Here is a 7,732-nt window from a genome sequence, read left to right as displayed (position 1 = left end):
GGAGATGTCACTGTTCAGTTTGAGGGAGGTGCCTTTGTAATCTGTCATTGTTCTGAGGCCCTGCCACATACCTCTAGAGTCAGCCTGTTCAAACTGAAGTTCAACTTTATCCCTGTAATGCCGTTTTGCCTCTATTACTGCTCTCCTGACGTTGTATCTTGCCGTCTTGTGTTCTTCCATGTTGCCTGTCACCAGCCCGGTGTTGTAGGCTGAGGTGCGCACTTTCAGAGCCTCACGGACGGATTTATCTACCCAGGGCTTTTGATTTGGGTAGATTCTAATTGTGGTAGAGGGGATTGTTTCTTCTACCAGAGTACAGACAAAGTCAAGCACCGTTTCAGTGTATTCGTTAATATTGGCTGTGTTATCACGGAATACACTCCAGTCTGTGCATTCAAGTGCAGCTTGGAGTGTCTCCTCTGACGTCACAGTCCAACGCTTAACCTCTCGCGATACTACCGGCGTTCGCTTGAGACTCTGTTTATACTTTGGCAAAAGAAAGATGGCGGCGTGGTCCGATTTACCGAATGGAGTATGTAATAGTATTAATTCAGAAATTGCTGGAGCAATTTATTATTTTGTCATTATAGGTACATTATAATGTCCCTCTACACTCAAACTATTTAACATACTGTTTATGACATATTAATAGAACGAAAATATTGACATAGGCCTACAGTTTTGAGCTGCATCTCAAATGATTCCTTAGGATTCCAGCTTTCTGATGATGTACAGCAGGGGTCAGCAACCTTTTTGACATGGAGTGCCTGTTTGAAATATAGTTGTAACTAGTGTGCCTCAACAATATTCCATGCATCGTAATATTTTTTTCTCATAATCAGGTCTTTTTAATGATAATTTTTACATTATTACATCATTATTGTTATTGTTATTATTAACAATATTATTATGATGGTTGTATCAACCCTAAATCTGAGTTGGGGGGGGGGATGCAATGCAGACAAACAGCTGCATACAGTGCGACCATTTCACTCACATTTGCCCATTCATTTTTGGACACATCACACACCATCGGTGTGTGTACTGTACGTGTGCTGTCATAGCTCCACCTACAGGCCTAATGGAGAACACCAGGATGTGAATGGAGGGTGAATGTGAAGTATATCGTGTAAATAAGTTTTGATTGATTGCAAGACTACACTGTAAAAAAAATAATAATAATAAGTTACCAGAACTTTAAAATATTGAGTTCAGTTACTGTGCATTAAGGTTTTCAGTTTTCAATCCATAATAAGTTAACAGAAAAGTACACAACCACATTATTTCAACCCAATAAAACTATGTTTATTGTCATTGTTTTAAGAACACAAGTTGACTTGGTAATACTCACATTTTGAGTAAAAAAATTGCTTTTAACATGTGCAATGTTCAATGAAATAGAAAAATAAATAATACAATTTGTTGATTAATCCCACTGGTCACAATGGTGACCGTAATAATGTTTTTGTTATAAGGCTCTGCAAATGTTACTGAATGATGTAGCAATGTATTTCCAGCTAAATTGAAATAGTAAACAAATAAAGGGTCTCAATTAAATATGCGGTAGTAAAAAGAACCTGTGGGATGATTTCAACAAGATAAATGCGACAACAGTGCAAAATATTTCACTATAATATTTTAAAGCAAAAAAAAAAAATTATAATAATAATAATTATATATATATATATATATATATATATATATATATATATATATATATATATATATATATATATATATATATATATATATATATATATATCTTTATGCTGCCCCCTGTGCCTATGAAAATGCCCCTGCTTGCCTATGCAGGCATGCGTGCCTAGGGTTGCCTACCCCTGATGTACAGTATGGCACTTGTTTGTGGCCCCTACTGTTACGGCGGTGAAGGTAAGTGAGCTTGGAGTACCATTAGTGGTGGCAATGATGAGACGGAGAGTAGTTTTACTCTTAACAATAGTGTATCCTCTTTATTGTAGGAAAGCACTTGAGCAGATAGGAACCAAGAAAAGACGCCGAGCGTCAACTGAGAGAATGCAAAAACAAGAAAGCTAAATAATAGGAAAACAGGCAAACAGGAATCAAGTAAACGTCAGCACTTGTCCTCGGTACCGCCGCGTACTGGTTCTGGGAATAGTGAAGAACCTACAAGGAATAGAAGAGAACAGGAGTTATTTAAGGTCCGCATTCCCAACATTCCACACGCACCACATAGTGACAGCGAATCATAGGTGACAGTCAATAAGTGGCAATTACAGAGAGCAAGTGACAGACGTCAGAATGGTGGCAGGATTCTCAGGCCTAACCAGGCCAGAGAACCCAGAACGTTACACCCTACTGTTGATCAGGGGTGTAGAAGTGGGGGTGGGATGGTGGAACTGACTACTCAGGGCCCAGAGCTGGTTTTTACTAAAAGGTGTGTATGAATCATAGTTGGGGAGGAGAAAGGGGCCCATGGACAACTCGTGCACAGGGCCCAGAATTTATTGGTAAGCCGCTGCTGTTGACCATGAGCCCCTCTCCCCAATAATCCCCTACCGCAGCCACCCACAAACCCCCAAAAAGGACTTAGACTCCAGGGCCCTCATTTATCAATGCTGCGTAGGCACAGATATGTGCGTAAACCATGCGTAGGATAATTTCTAAGTGTGGGATTTATCAAAATGAACGTGTGCTTGAGATTGTGCGTATAGACCATGCTTATATGGCACCAAGCGGTAGAATATGAAGACTGCAACAGACGAAAAATAAGCTTTCATGCATTAGTTTCAACACGGACGTGTTCGGTATGAGTCCGACCCGTAATTAATTATAGTTCATTGTAAAATAGTGACATTAGTGTAATTATTGTCAAACCCTATAAATAGCATTTGGAATTGGTCTTTCCGAATGAATGCAGCATGGTTTATCGTTGCATTTGGCTGATAAGTTGTTGTCGGTTGTTGAACCGCAAGCTCCACAGCAAGGTGGCGAACGAGTTGAGCTAACCATCGATGTTAAAACAGGGGGGATTGTGTGCGGCAACCTGCGCGCCGCTGCCGCTGCGCTCTGCCGCTCCGCTCTGGCACTGCCGCGTCGCCGCGGGGGCGTGGCTAGGCGCAAGTTGGTTGCCTGAAGTAATGAAGCGTCCAGCGGACTGGGCAACTCAGCCGAGTTGTCTGTGGAATAGGCAATTTAATTACGTTTGCTAGAAAGGTTTGAAACCATAATGGTTAAATATTGTTTCAAATACAAATCAAAATATTCTTTGTATGGATTTTCACTTTGTCCCCGAAGTGACATCATCATCATCAACCTTTATTTATACTCGAAAAGACAATTGGGGTCACCCTCATTTTAAATGTCGCCGAGACTTTACAGACATTTCAATGCACACATTTCTACAATATAACAATAATAAATATTAATAACTATCTATATAGTATAAAATTAACATAGGCATAAAATCAGCACACAGATAAATTGCAGACATAAGAATATGTATAAAAGTAGTGCAATGTAAACATGCAGACTTAATAATGGCATAAATATAAATACAAACGTACAATGTCACTTGAAGGCATCTGAACCCCTCCGGAACAGTCAGTCCCCCAAAAACACCCACACATCAATCCCTACCACATCCCCATCCAAGGTGCACCCCCGAATAAAGCACACCATGACTGAAGGAAAACACAAAACAGCCCGCGTGCCACTCACACCGCCATGCACGGCAAAGGGAATGCCACTCCTGCGGGCCGCCCCATCCCCCCCGGTCCCGGTGCCCCCGCCATCACGAGGAAAACCAGCGAATCCCACATCCCCACCCCCAAACTCCACAGAGGAATGCCAGGCCACGCGCCCCAGGACCTGCAGTGAGAGGGAAGCTTTGAAACTTGAATAAGGTAATGGCTGGGTTCTACATTACTCAACAGTTTATAGTCAACCAACAGAACGGATGTGTTGTAAATGTTTATAAATTAGTATGAAAACATTTAGAAAGCGTGTTAGTTTGGCTTTGTTCAGATTCAGACCTCAAGATTCAAATCTGACTCTGACAGACTGTCCACACTGTTATTTGCAAGTGATCAAATGGGATTTGTGGTTCCAAACATCACCAACCTATCTGCATGGGTTGCTGCAACTACAGCATGTACGCCATTTCTCATAGTGGAAGCATGATAAATGGATTCAGAAGCCTCCCCCCAAAGTCTCTCAACAGACTATCAATCCAAAGACTGTTGTTCTCTGTATTGTCCTCCATGTCCATACCGCTCTGCTGCTCTGATGCTCTTCCATCACTCTGGATTTGAGTGACGCAAAATACTTTGAAACGCAATTTAAGTGGCCAGAGCATCCAGACTGAGAAAATTACATACAATCTGGATATGCCAAAAACTGATTTATGCTGGCAAAAAAACAAGCTGAATGAACAGCTCCAAAGCTGTGTTATTGTGTGGGAGTGTAGAGCGCAGTCTGTCAGTATGTTGCTAGGCTAACATTACTGTTAGAACACTGGACAGAAGTCAACAATAAAATGCCAAGAAACAAAGCCTTAGCCCACAGAGTTTATGGATTTACAAACATGTAAACAGTGTTAGCCTTAGTCTCCATTTTTATCAGCCTGCTCTGGACAACAGTGGACCTTTAGAAGCTTCAGTGATGAGTAGAGCTGCAAAAGGAATGGTTGCCCATTCACTAATGTAGTGACAGAGGGCATATTGTGTACTGTAGAGCATAAAAGCAACAAGGCTTAACATTTTTATTTGAATGAGTGATTGAGGTATAAATGGATGGACAGCCCCACCACTAGAAATGGACAATAGGAGGTAGAATTGGGATGCTGCACTTTGTGGTGGTGAACGTTTTTTTTCTTTTCTTTTGCGCTGGTGGTGAACAGGTTGATGTTCTGAAGGGGTGGACGGTGTTCAGGTGGCATGTTTTCTATTTGCAGATTAGGCTCTTGTGGAAATATAATGAGGATTGATATGGTTAAAATCACAGATTGGAATTATAACTCATGGTAATAATATGTACAGTAGGTGGTTTTCTCTTGTATATGCTCTGTAAATGTATTATTTATGTACGTGGTCTGTTTAATTTCATGTGATTTTGTCTGTTTGCTTTGTTTTGTACGTTTATTCAGCTACTTCATGCTGCCATGGACGGCAATGGAAAGTCGTCATCAGCATTTTGACAAATGAAATAGTTATTTATGTTTCTATGTTGGCTATGCCATTCATTTTACTTGTGTGTGTGTGTGTGTGTGTGTGTGTGTGTGTGTGTGTGTGTGTGTGTGTGTGTGTGTGTGTGTGTGTGTGTGTGTGTGTGTGTGTGTGTGTGTGTGTGTGTGTGTGTGTGTGTGTGTGTGTGTGTGTGTGTATGTGTGTGTGTATGTCTGTTTATGTATGTGTGTTGGTATATGCATAAGCCTGTACATCTGTGTATGTGTGGGAGTGTATGTGTGGGAGTAGTACAGAACATGCTGGCCTACAGTATGTGAATGTATATGGAATGTCTAAAAGGGTAAAAAAGATTTGCCGTCCCACCCATAGACCCTTTACCGACTGTTGCATCTGAGCCAACTCTCAGGGCCATGAGCACATTCACAGCTGGCTCTCCGATGTCTCTGAGCTTCCTGATCTTGGCAGGGTGGTACGGTTCCCGTTAACATATAGCAGCTGCTTGAGTCCCTGCCATCAGGGGCCCCGGGACAAGGGCCAGGCGACGGACGGCATCCGGAGGGGCCCCGTCTGGCACCCACGGGAGTCCCTTACATAAACGTCGTCCCAGGGCCAGAGAGAGAGGAGGTCAAGGCTGAACAAGGAGAGGTTATCCCACGTTAGTTGCGTTAAAACCACCGCCTAACATGTGGTACTCATTATCCGCACCGACGGAACACGTGAGTGGGACACAGGGAATTAGCGATGATGATCATGATGAGAGCACAATGTGTGTGTTCGCTTTCGGTAATGCGAGGGAGGGATGAGACTGGAAGGTGTGAGGTGGGTTCAGCCCTTTTCATTTCAGAAGAGGGAGGAACAAAAAACAAGGTGCTCGGTTCTGCTGTCTTATTACCAGACACACTCTTGTCACCTGAGCCTGATTAGAGGTGGCTCGATTCACAGTGGGCTTCTACCGGCAAGGGGCTGGCCGCTTCGTATGCCACCTGGGCACGTGTCTGATAGCTGTTTTCAGGGCACCAGTGACAGATGCAGAAAAATAATTGCGCTCAGTTCGGTGCCAGTGTAATCACTGTAATCACAAAGACAATGTCTGCTTGATTTTAGATGCGTAAACACAAAGTGCAAACACGACTACATACTGTAGTAGTGAAACCCACGAACAAACCCATGAACAAAATGTTGAAATGTTTATATGCCTATAGGGCACTGTGGCACTGCAATGAACATGAGATAAAATGATCAAAGATGGCCCAAAGTATACTTTGATATTTAGATGCATTGGAAATCTATTATTTTATAGTCTTGTCACATGTCCAATGTTTCTGACCCTTCTCTGGACACTGACCTTTGGTGTTGTCAAATTAAAGAGGGAGAAGTGCCCACACATTAAGCTTATCCTCTTAAGGCGAGACAGCACCCCCAAAATTGCCTTTTTGCGACGATATTGAGATTTTGTTATATTTTGCTTCCTAAACATGTCTTCTATGAAACTAGTGACAATAAAATGTCAATAACACACATTTAGTTGTTTATTTGACTTAATTTTGCCTAATTGCATCCATAAAATGTGTGGACATATTTAATGGGGAAGTGCCTCATTTGCATATATAAACATACAATTCTGAAAACTTGCAATATATTTTTTCTTAGTTTATATGTATAACAAACTGGGAAAGTCTCATAGTGATATCTATTAAAAAAAAGTTTGCCTATTAGAGGGTACTACACTTACTACACTGTTTGTAGCCTGTGTGTAGCTAAGGGGCTACACAACCCTGACTGTATTAAAGATTGTTTAGATTAAACCACTACTAAAGAATATTAATAGCCAGACAGTACAGTTAGACAAAATGGCGGACACTCAATTGACTGCGCGGGGACAGAGATACCTGGTTAATAAGCATTTTAATAGTCATAGCAACATACATATCAGTTATCACGGTTCTCCTTTAATAATAGAATGTCAGTGTATCAAAGTCAGCGGTAATGAATAGTTCCTAGGTTACGGATACTCGACCGGAGCTCTGCAGGGAGTGAGGCGAAACGAGGCGATATTGGGAAAAGCAAATGGTAGCTGGAGACGATGGTTTCCCTCTGGAGCCCCAAGCTCCGGAGGAACTGTAGACCGGTCGGATAATCCTGTCGCCGCTGGAAGAAAGGGGTCTCGTACGGAACCGGTCCTTGTAATCCTAGCGCCCGATGGCAGGGTTAATAGCTATTAATCCAAAAGCCCGTTGGCATAGATGGTAGCTAGCTAGCTTCGTTTGTACTGGAAGCTAACCCGCAGACGGTCTCCAATGAGTAGTTATATCCAAACGGCGCTGGGTTTAACTATAAGTCTCTTCACTTTACTTCGCTTACACGAGTCACTATACTGTGCCAATAATGGCTCTACAATATTATAGTCATATCTAAGTAGCCATTAGCTCTCTGTAACGATACACTGCTTGTAGGTCTGTGTACAACTGTACCGGACGTATCACACTCTCGCTCTGCTACTTCTCCTGTTATGTTACTGCCGCGCGGCTGCTTGCACCGTCTACAATATATATACTCAAACTGATCCC

Source organism: Notolepis coatsorum (assembly GCF_963971535.1).
Source record: "Notolepis coatsorum genome assembly, chromosome: 1".
Lineage (NCBI taxonomy): Eukaryota > Metazoa > Chordata > Actinopteri > Aulopiformes > Paralepididae > Notolepis > Notolepis coatsorum.
This window is presented reverse-complemented; position numbering follows the sequence as displayed.